This window comes from Etheostoma spectabile, unplaced genomic scaffold (assembly GCF_008692095.1).
Source record: "Etheostoma spectabile isolate EspeVRDwgs_2016 unplaced genomic scaffold, UIUC_Espe_1.0 scaffold00004540, whole genome shotgun sequence".
Classification (NCBI taxonomy): Eukaryota; Metazoa; Chordata; class Actinopteri; order Perciformes; family Percidae; genus Etheostoma; species Etheostoma spectabile.
In genome coordinates this window covers 22,584-33,727 of record NW_022603166.1, presented here as the reverse complement: position 1 = coordinate 33,727, position 11,144 = coordinate 22,584, and the positions used below count along the sequence as shown (strand labels likewise).

General features: G+C 39.8%; 1 long non-coding RNA gene across 1 annotated transcript; it reads right to left on the bottom strand.

Moving 5' to 3' along the window:
• Window positions 1-495: 495 nt before the first annotated feature.
• LOC116677191 (uncharacterized) lies at window positions 496-4,206 on the bottom strand. The gene is made up of 3 exons (XR_004328945.1): window positions 4,196-4,206; window positions 2,223-2,225; window positions 496-625 (listed from the first exon to the last, which is right to left on the bottom strand). It is a non-coding gene; the product is annotated as an uncharacterized LOC116677191 (long non-coding RNA).
• Between the last annotated feature and the right edge of the window lie 6,938 nt (window positions 4,207-11,144).

Below are 11,144 nucleotides of genomic sequence, written 5' to 3'. Positions count from 1 at the left end.
CACACAACACAACTGTGCACAGCTTAACTGTCAACAGCCCATATCCTGTCTCTGGGGTTGTTCAGTCATATTACATTTCGCTCTGGAATAATGAAGGAAGGAAGTTCAAGCACATGCACGCTCGCCCTGATCACCCTCCCATCCACTTACCCAAACAGCACCAACGAGGAGTGAAATCCCTGTCGACTAGTTCAACCCACAACCCATCAAGGGCCAACGCAGGTCAGTAGGCACTTTGATCGCAGAAATGGAATGGAAGCCCATTACATTCAAGTGTCCAATGCAAAACAAAGCTTTAGACACGGCATGACTATGACGGTTGACATCTCTACAACTGGCTTAGGATTCAAGAATGTATTTATATAAGTAATAATTGTTGTACTGCAGTAAGGGCTGGGACTAACGAATATTTTCATTGTTGATTGTTGATTATTTTCTGAAGAAGGATTAGTTGTTTGGTGTATAAAATGCCAGAAAAATGTGGACCAGTGTTTCCCAAAAGCCAAATGATGTCCTCAAATGTCATGTTTTGTCCACAACTGACAGATATTCAGTTTACTGTCACAGAGGAGTGAAGAAACTAGAAAATATTCCCATTTAACAAGTTGCAATCAGAGAATTTGTACTTTGTAGCAGTTGTTTTTATGAAAAGTGACTCAAACTGATCAATCGATCAAAATAATGAAAGATCTGATTAATCGATTAACATTTCCAGCTCTTACTACAACAATTCCTTTTCTCTTCCATATGAGTGTAGCTAACAACCCCTCTGATAATCAGACTGCTTTTGTTTCTTAAACCATCCAACTGTTTTTCAAGCAAAACAAAAAAATTACCAAACCAAGATTACCCTTGAAAGAGGATTCCAATCACCAACATCGTCACGGATTGCATCTGTTTTAAAAGCTAACGCCACATCTGTCAGATAAAATCATTACCAATATTCATTACCATTGCATGCTGGGAGGAAATCAATAAACTTAGAATGGAATGGTGCACAGAATAGAAGAGCACAATTCGTATTTGAGAGAAGCAGGAAATGCACTGATGTGGGGGTTCATAAGGACAGGTAATTTTATAACAACTAAATCTTATCGCCGTTAGAAACAACACAAATAGTGAAATTGTCTGACCACAGTGGCAGATTTCTCCACTTCTAGTCACACAGTATAGTATACGGTAGCTAATGTCAGCACACTAACATGTAGACTACTCATGTTTCTGTTGGGGTCCTTTTATCCAACACATGGATAGAGGCTGTGTGAGAGTTGCTGTCAGCTACAACCTAGTCTATATCAACAACGTTTCATTTCTGGGATTGTTCAGGTGCTGCCGGCAATTCCGCCGGATGTCCTTTTTTGGCAGGACGTCCCTCATCTTACTCTTTGTTTGTGTTGGCGTTCTAACCTCTGGTGGATTTCTGAGGACTATGGTTAACTGCTCCTCAGATCTCTGGAGGTTAAATCCAGACAGCTAGCTAGACTATCTGTCTAATATGAGTTTTCTGTTGCACAAGGTTAAAATAACCTTTGAACTTCCACCAAAACAAGTTCCTTCCCGAGTCTATTTTGCAGAGGCACCATGGCTGCGTCCGGCGCTTGGCACCGCCCAAGACGATTGTGATTGTTTAAAGAAATATATGAAAATTAAAAATTAAAAATTGTCGACAGCTTTGTACGCCATTTTGTTGTGTACTCATCAAATTAGCACGGCAGACAGTTTACTTCCAATAGCGCCAGCCCTATGATAGAAACGTCATCAACACGCCCACTGCTGTTCGTTCTCTGGACTGGCTGGGCTTAAGGTAGTCGGACATTACGCCGTTAGGGAGCAGCGGCCCAGGCCCGCGCTGGAACACTCAAGGCACACAGCCACACAGATTGATTGATTGATTTTATTAGACCATTTCATTATAAGATATGATACAGCTTTGCCGCATACAACACAAAGTCAGGATAACACAATAAAGCCCTCAGACTTTTTTCCATTGTGGTCCTTTGGGGGGAGAGGGGACTAGTGCTGCTTTTATTTTTCCACAATAAAACATTAATTCTTATATTCAAATGCCTTTTTATTTTTAAATAATATTATCACATCTAATCATCATCATTATTTCATATGCACTGACTGACCGAAGAAAGAGCTAAGTTCAACTGGTCAGGAAACTGTCATTTGATGTAACGCCCTGCACTGGATGTAAGCGGAGGTGGATAGCCTCCAACAAACTGAATCACCGCAGGAATGTTCCAGCTACTAGCTATTATGGGATCTGAAGGCGGAGGAAAGGAGTGTGTGTGTGTGTGTGTGTGTGTGTGTGTGTGTGTGTGTGTGTGTGTGTGTGTGCGTGTGAGAGAGAGGTGGTGGGGGTGAAAAGGTTGAGAAATGTAGCTCAGCGTAAATTCTTTCAGGAAGACCAAACTTTTAATCAGTGCACTCCTAAATAAATTCAGCTGTTATCCTAATAAATGTATATGTTTATGTATGTATATATGCAACTAGTCTCTCCTGATTTAAATATAGCTCAGTGTAAATTCTTTCAGGAAGACCCAATTTAATCAATGCTTTCTTCCTAAATCGAATCAGCTTGTGGAGGCGTTCACCTTCCTGCTTAACCAATCAGAATCATACACAAATTGCAAGGGACAATCACAGAGTCACAACCCTGCTTTAAAAAATCTTTTTCTCCATGTGCTTCAGCTGTCGTTGCAGGCAAAGAGTGCAACCCCCCAGATGAGACTAACTAACTGGATTCATATAGCATTGATCAGGGCGAGAGTTTGTGTAATGACAAATCACCATAGTGCGTTTGCGTCGACATGGCCATACACTACTTGATAATAGGCTGCATGTGTAGCCACGCTCACTTACACCAATCTGTTGGACTAAAAGCATTAGCTGGTGTGCTTATGTAACAAATACTCAGTTGCTATGACTATGGGCCCAGACGATTTTTAGGTTTGACTTCTGGAGCAGAGAGATACTCAGACAATAGCACTTTGAAGTTTAACAATGCCGGCTTTTTATATAAGGAAATGGTAAATGGATCCACATACAACATATAAATTAAAGGACAACAGCTTGAATACCAAAATTTACAATTTCAGCAAATAAAAGTTCTTGTTTTTCTAGTTCTAATTCTTTTAGTGCACGTTTCTAACCTGTGTCACACTGCACTTCAGGTTCACAGTTCAATGTTCAAGTCAGTGATATGAAAAAAAAACAAAAATACAAACATTCGTTGAAATCACAGTCATATACCCCTATATAACCTAATACAATACAGTCTCAAGATAATTGAGCTGGTAAAACCAGTGTATGTTTAAAGTCCAGGTGTACAGAAATGAATGTGTGCAAAAGCTGTCCTACCGCACCAGCGGATGCAGTGTACATGAACAGACTCAAAACTCTTCCAGACTCCTGGGGGGAAGGCTCGCCATCAATCCTGGGTGAAACAACTTCACCAGAAAGAAACAGAACACACACAAAAAAAACCTGACCTGCCAATAGACAGAGTCAGAGAAAAATCATAAGTATCAATTATGTCAATTATTAAGCTCAATTTATCATTTACCATAACTGGTAAATAACAGCATTACAATGTAATGCTAGCAACAATGTAAAACTAGCTGTTTTACAATATACACAAAGTCACATCTCCAAAGAAAATACACAATATACAAAAGTACCATGTTAATAACAAATTACAATCTCACTGAATCAATAATCAAATAAAAATAAACTTACTAAACATATATACACTCTTTCACGGAAAAAATACATCAAACAACACTTGATAAATGTATCTTAACTTAAAGTAGGTGTTTTTACCTTACTTGTCGAACTAGTTGAAGATAAATAACACGGAGGAAACTCCTGGCGCGATTCCAGTGTTCAACAGGTTCAATAACGAGACAGTCAAGTTCCACTGAGGCCCCGCGGATGCAATGACCCGTCAACTAAAGCACCGTCAACTATGTCCGCGACCACTAACACTAATATACTTCACTTCTCAATCTTTTGACAATAACAACGGCAGGGTTTCTCCGTAACCTCCTGTTTTTTTTCCGTCATGCTCGTCTCTCTCCCGTAACTCACTTTTTAGCTCAGACAGGTAGGCTGTGTTATTATTTGTAACTACGCCTGATGGCTTAAACAGACATGTCAATCACTCAGTTTGCTCACTGTGATTGGACACTTACTCAAACCCACATACCTACATGCATTTTCTAGCAACTTGTCTACATGCATGCATTAGTGATTTAATTCAAACATTATAATAATAACAATAATAATATTTATGTATGTTAATTCCATTAGCCCAAAGTCATGTGGGTTACACTTACAGGGCAAGGATACTTGTGTCTGAATACATCCCATCTGTAGTCATAAACAGACAGCCAGTGGGAAAAAAACATTCCTGTGCAGTGCATTAGCATTAAGCATTTTGTATGGAACTTAAACAAACCGCTATTTCCCATGAACCGCTTCACTTGCAAGGACAGGAGGACCAACAAATGCCCCCTTTGATCAGACATGTTTGTTTATGTGAGTACAGTAGTCTCGCATTCCTAGCTCTACCTCCACAGCGCTGTGGAGTAAGGTCTGGCTACAGCACAGATGCATTCTCAGATAGGAGAAAAAAAAACCCTTGCATTTATTTAAACCAATCGTCTTTCTCTGTGCTCCGCCGTCCGTCAACACCCACCAGGTCCGGATTTGTTGCAGAACGGCTGCGGCCATGACTGACAGCTGAAGTCACGAGGACCCACGAGATCTCGAAAATTTGCATAGAATAGAACCACAAAACCATCAACAGTTTGTTTCCATCCAGAAGAGTGAAGGGAAAACAACTCTGTGATGTGTTTTCAAGGTGTAGTGCAGGGAGATATGATCCGCCGTGAGCATGGTCTATTTTATTTAGAAAATATGCAGCAATGGTGGCTCTGCAAAATAGTCTTGGGAAGGAACTTGTTTTGGACCCACCCCCGCAAAAGAAAACATACTTCATTAATGAAGTTAACTGTTCACACAATACAGTAACATGAGCTATTTAAACTATCTGGATACATGGTTAAGCGCCAACTACTCTTATCAGTGTATCTCCGTGTGTACTTGTCCAAAGCAATCCCACCAAAGGGTCTAAAACCGTCCCAGTCAGAGAGGAAATGTCGTTTACGTATTCTTTGTCAATCTTTACAATCATTCCCTGAAAGAACAAAAATGGCCTGCCTTGTTGCACGATCCAAATTTTCTTCAAAACTTGCCATTTTTGGCGTGTAGCTTTTCACTCAAAGTTTATGTTTCCTGTAGTGAAAAAAGTTTTGGAAGAGTAACACAAAGAGAGCAGGAGGTGAGGGACAAAACCTGACATCTAGAGTGTGAGCCATGTGCAGGATGTCAGGCTTTGTCCTGGAAAGTACTTCCTTTGATCCACACAACCAACCTCTCAAAGAAACCCTAAATCCAGCCTAATGGAAGAGCTCCGTGGTTGGACGATGCTAGTGACTTTCCTGAGTTGTCAAGCAAAGCCGTCAGTCAGTGCATTGGCATTTTTCACGCCCCAGCTCTATGGCAGGTACTGTATCTCTGTGCAATCACTCACCACTTTATAATTAAAAGCAGAATAAGGAAGGGGAAAACACTCACTCTCCAACATAACTAGCATAGAAGGCTAAACATTGATGAAACTATTTAGTTACACATCGCATATGTCACTGTACACATTGAGCCCCCAATTACCTGGATCACACTGCTCACATACCCTTTCAATCATGGCGGTGTCACTAATAGAAGACAGGCTCACAAGTCTTCACAAGTCAAGTCTCAAGTCTTTGAGCTAGAGTCAGTCTACATAGTTTGCATTCAGCAATAATAATGGTTTGGGCGTTGTCTGAAATTTTTAAAGCCAAAGCTGGGGCTCAGGTGGTAGAGCAATTGCCTACCAAAAGGAAGGGTGGCGGTTCAATCCCTGGCACTGCATTTGCATGTTGAAGTGTACTTGGGGAAAATACTGAACACCAAATAGAATATATGTTTGTAAATGTTTACCTAATGAGCAAGTGGCACCTTGTATCACAGCTCGGCCACCAGTGTAGCAATAAGTTCCTGTATTGGGTAAAAGCGTGTTGAATAGACTAAGCGCTATATAAATACAGTCTGTTGCCATTCAAATTAATGTGTGATTCATTTTTTATTCTTAGTATGTGTCCTCTGACCAGCACCTTCTGTAAAAAGAATTTGGGATATAGGTTACGCATGGAGGGGAATACCTTTATTAGAATTTTCCTAAAGATTGTTCACGCAGCAGGCATCTCCAATCGAGTCTTAAGTCCTTTGAGGACGAGTCTCAAGTCAAGTTGAATATTATGTCTAGTTTGGAGTTGAATATTTGGTCTACTTTGGGTGGGTTATAATTCATATTGACATATCTGACAGATGAAACATGGACATGGATAGTAGGTGATAGCTGGAAAAAAAGAATGTGTATATATGTATGTGTGTATGAATGTGTATATGAGTATACATGTGTATATGTGCCTGTAAATAGGTGTATGTGCATGGATGTGTACGTGTTCATGTATAAATAAGTGAAGAATTAAATTGTTTGTACAGTAAAAAAGTAGAAAAAGGGGGTAGGGCCAGAATTATTTTTTTTAACTTCTTAATCCTTTTGAACATGGAAATCCGTTTTTTTTTGCTTGTGCTTGAAATATCCACGTTATTATTCATCTTTTAACATGTATAAAATAAACTTTATCAAACAGAAGTTTGTGTGTGCGACCTAAGTGCGTTTTGAATCAGATTCTCAAACTTGATTCCCCATCTCTGCCAATAAGTCACCATGATTAAAAGTATGTTGGTTTGAAGCATATTGAGGCCTTTAAAGTATCCGTGTTACCACTTTTACTATATTTGGGTAAGCATGTACACACGCAGTGAGCTATCTGGTCTGACAGCTGGTACTTTGGGAACACATAGAGGATAATGGAACATCTGATGACACTCTGCAGCCGGGGGCTGAGAGTTAGCAGACCACACCAGCTCCACAACCATAGCTCCACAAAGCCCTTGAGAAAGCGGGCAGGGACCCGCATCACAGCAGCATTAGATTTAGGCCCGGAGATTGGCAGTCATTCCCAGACCGGCGGAGGAAACGTGGAGGCTGGAAGTGAGGGGGCTGTTACTGCGTTACTGCGGAAAGTTATTAAACTCCTGATTGCTACGCTGGAACTGTTCAGCTCACACAGTGGTACCTGGGATGAGTAGATCCTATAGACCAAGAGACTGAGTGGCAGGAACCAGTTCATTAAAGCAAAGCAAGGTGGTGATCAAAAACAAAACAAAAAAATACATGATTATGCTTTCACTGGCTAGTCTACTACGAGATAGAAAATAACAAAACAAGAAAGAAATTCCCTTGAACTGGGTAGAATCCAACAGGCGTGACCTGAAGTGGATCCATCCTCATCCTCAACGAGTAGTTAACACTCCAAGAACTCTGGATCATCACTGGCCACCTCATAAAAGAAGTTGCTCAGTAACTCTTCCTTTATATTGCACATTTCGCATGTATAACTTATCTTTCTTTATCTTATCTGTACATATTACTTATCTTTTTTCAGTATACATTACTTATCATTTTTATTTTTTATTTTATATATAACTTTTTTAACCTTATTTGTATATATTTCTTGTCTTCTATATTGTCGTGGATCAAAGAGAAACTGGTTTCAATAGCTTTGTATGTCTGGCACATATTGCAGAATTAACAAAAAGTGGACTTGACTAGTGTAGTCAGTACAGCAATCAGTAGTGGAAGTATTGAAGTATTCAGATCTTTTATTATGTAAGTAAAAGTACTAATACCACACTGTAAAAATAGTCTGTTACAAGTAAAAGTCCTGCATTGAAATTGTTACTTAAGTAAAACTTTATAAATCATTTTAGAAAAGGAAAGGACCCAAACAGTTGTGTGTTTAATGGTCTCATCATTTCAGCTGGATTTGTAGACTTGGATATTGTTAGCTGGTTTCATTTATAATGAAACATCAAATTTGATGTACGACATGCATTTTGTGTGCAAACATCTTAATGGGTAAAGTAATAAAAGCTGTCAGATGAATGCAATGGAGTAAAAAGTACAATATTTCTCTCTGAAATGTAGCGGAGTAGCAGTAGAAAGTGGCGTGAAAAGAAAAGACTCAAGTAAAGTACAAGTACCTCAACATTTGGACTTAAGTACAGTACTTGAGTAAATGTATTTAGTTTCATTCCACCAGTGGCAAATAACCCCAACCCAATAACAGACAAACCGTCACAGACCTGGAAACAGAATAACCAGGTTTTTCAATGCACCATGTAAACTCTACAACCCCAATATGATCCAAACCAGGGTCCGACTCAACGCAGAGATACTACTGTTCATGTAACTGTACTCAGTGGAAATGGTTTTATTATGACCCAAAGCTATTAGCAGGCAACAGCCAGAACCACAGGACATCTTATCTCTTACTAATAAGGTCACAGCATAAAACCACTAAGGACAAATCTATCTAAGCCCTCTTGACTTTACCGTGTTTCCAGTAGCATAAAAAGTAAGCTTGCTGAGGCCGTGGTACACAGTAATGGAACCCAGTGACACAGTGCTAATGAGGTTACTGCAGTGCTGCCCAGGTACATGGTCGCTAAGCAGCAACATTAAATATAGCCATGCGAATGTCTGTAAGTCCACACGTGGATGGGATTTTAACATAGTACTGCAAATAAACAATTTATTCATTTCTGCACAATCATGTCAAAAGTTCAAAAGTTCCTCTATACTAAAGATGCCAATGGTATGAAATGGTACACACTTCCTGTCTCCTAAAGGGGCGTGGCCTCTTTTGAACGTGTAGTGACTGTCATGTGGATGGATAAAAAGTTATATTTGTATAACTTATTAATATTTTCTATAGTAATACTGATGTTAGATATTTACAAAGCTCAAGGGTGTAACTTTGGGTTCAACATGGGGGAGATGAGATCTCCACTTCTAAACAAAATTCAAATTTGGGCATATGAAACACTTCATTTCCTGCATTCTGGTGAATTTTACTGCAACGATTTGTGCCTTTTCTGCATCAAGTTATGGTGCAGATGTCTTTATTTATGTAAATGAAATGCTAATAGGATTTTTGGTTGGTTGCATTGGCCAGTTTTGATCTTGTGAGAGTTGGTCTGAAGACAGAAACAGGTCTCAAACAAAGTTAATTTGCTCCTGATGTGTCTGACTGACAAAAGTAGTTTTAGTCGTGCAACAGAAAACTGATTGGACAGATAGTCTAGCTAGCTGTCTGGAGTTACCCTGCAGAGATCTGAGGAGCAGTTCACCATAGTCCTCAGAAATCCACCGGAGGTTAGATCGCCAACACTAGGAAAGAGAAAGCTAACGGACATCCGGTGAAATTTCTGCCGGCACCGGAGCAATCCCGGAAGTGGAACGTTGCTGATTCAGACTATGGATCAAGGCAGGCCTGCTTGGGCCTTTCAGGGATTGATTGTTAAGTCCAGGTGGACTGCGAGACATTGATTGGTGGGCCTTTTAACAGGATTACAGCATATCTAAGTGTAGATTGGAAATAAATTAAATAGTTACCAACTCTGCCATTAATTGAGACTTAAATGCCTTCACTTTACACTTGGCAAATGGCAAAAACCTGAGCAGACTTGACTTGGTGAGCCATACACATTCAAAACTGCAATTGTATGCAAAGTTTTGTCATGATATTTAAATAATCAGGATGTGCGCAGCGTCTCCATAAAATGCACACTTTGAGTTGCAGCTGTTGGCAGAAATACAATAGAGAAAAACTGACGAGTCTATAAATGTCAACAGTTCTCCTTCTCTTCAGTATATCGCTTAGTTTCCCGCCTGCAGCCATGAATATTATTCTGACACACTAATGCCTTATTTATGTACTGGTTCTTGATTGAAATTATTAAAAGAGATCTTTTTTGTTGTTGTTTTATTTAAGATTACCATTAATATGTTTTTGAGACATCGGAGAGGGCGGCTGCCTGCTATGTGAAGATTTTGTGATGAAATCAATTCCGCTAAATGTGTTTATTTGGCGTGATTTTGACCTTTGTGCTAATGTATTTCTCGTATCAAAATTAAAACTGGACAGTTTTTTAGTCACTTATTTCAACATGTTTGACACTTTCTTCCCTACTACCACCAATAGATGCACCCCTTACACCAACTTATTACCAGAGTTTTACCCTTATTGTTGTTTTTAATTCCTGGTAAATAAACCTCATTTATATAAAATGATACCTAATTTTGAACATTGTGTCAGGATACTGTTTTTTTAAAATGCTATAAAATTGAATAATAAAAAAACACAACAGAATTTAACGAAAGTACTGATCCCAGTCCGACATTTCACTTGTGAAGGGGCTGGATGGAACCATCCATTATATTTTGGGGCAATTTGGTTGAAAGAAACCTAAATGTCTGATATAGAAACTTTTAAAATGACCCGAGGACAACATGAGGGTTAATGGACTGGGAAAAAAAACCTTTTGATTTGCAAGTCTGACTTGAAAGACTTAAAAACAACTCTGGCATAAATGCATACAAAAACAAGACATCTATTTGAATCCAAAGATAATCCCAGGTGAGGGACACACAGTGTTTGAAACCCAGCAGATCCTGTGACCTCCTGAGAGCCGCATGTCTTTTTTGGTCATCGTTGGCTAATGTGGAGCGTGCAGTCAGAGCTAATTAAATTGTACAAGAGCAAAAACACAAGAGTAAGTGAGGGAAAGAAAGGGGGGAAAAGGGGGGGGGGGGAGGGTAAAAATAACAGCACGCAAAAATAGTCCTTTAGAGCAGTGGTTCTCAACCGGGGGGGCGCGGACTCTCGAGTAGACTACAGGATGGGAGGGAAAAAAAAAAAAAGCTAAAAATCTAGCGACTTTTAATGGTGTTTTTGGAGACTTTTGTAGTGTTTGTAGACTCGAAAGCTCGAATCACTCTGCAGTTAGGCCTACTGTGCTCAACCACGGGAGATGCCGTGAGCCCCTCTCCCGTCCAAAAGCACCCACAGTCAGCAGTAGCCTCGCGCAGCAGGCACAGCCTGCAGTCAGAGCAGAGAGAAGAC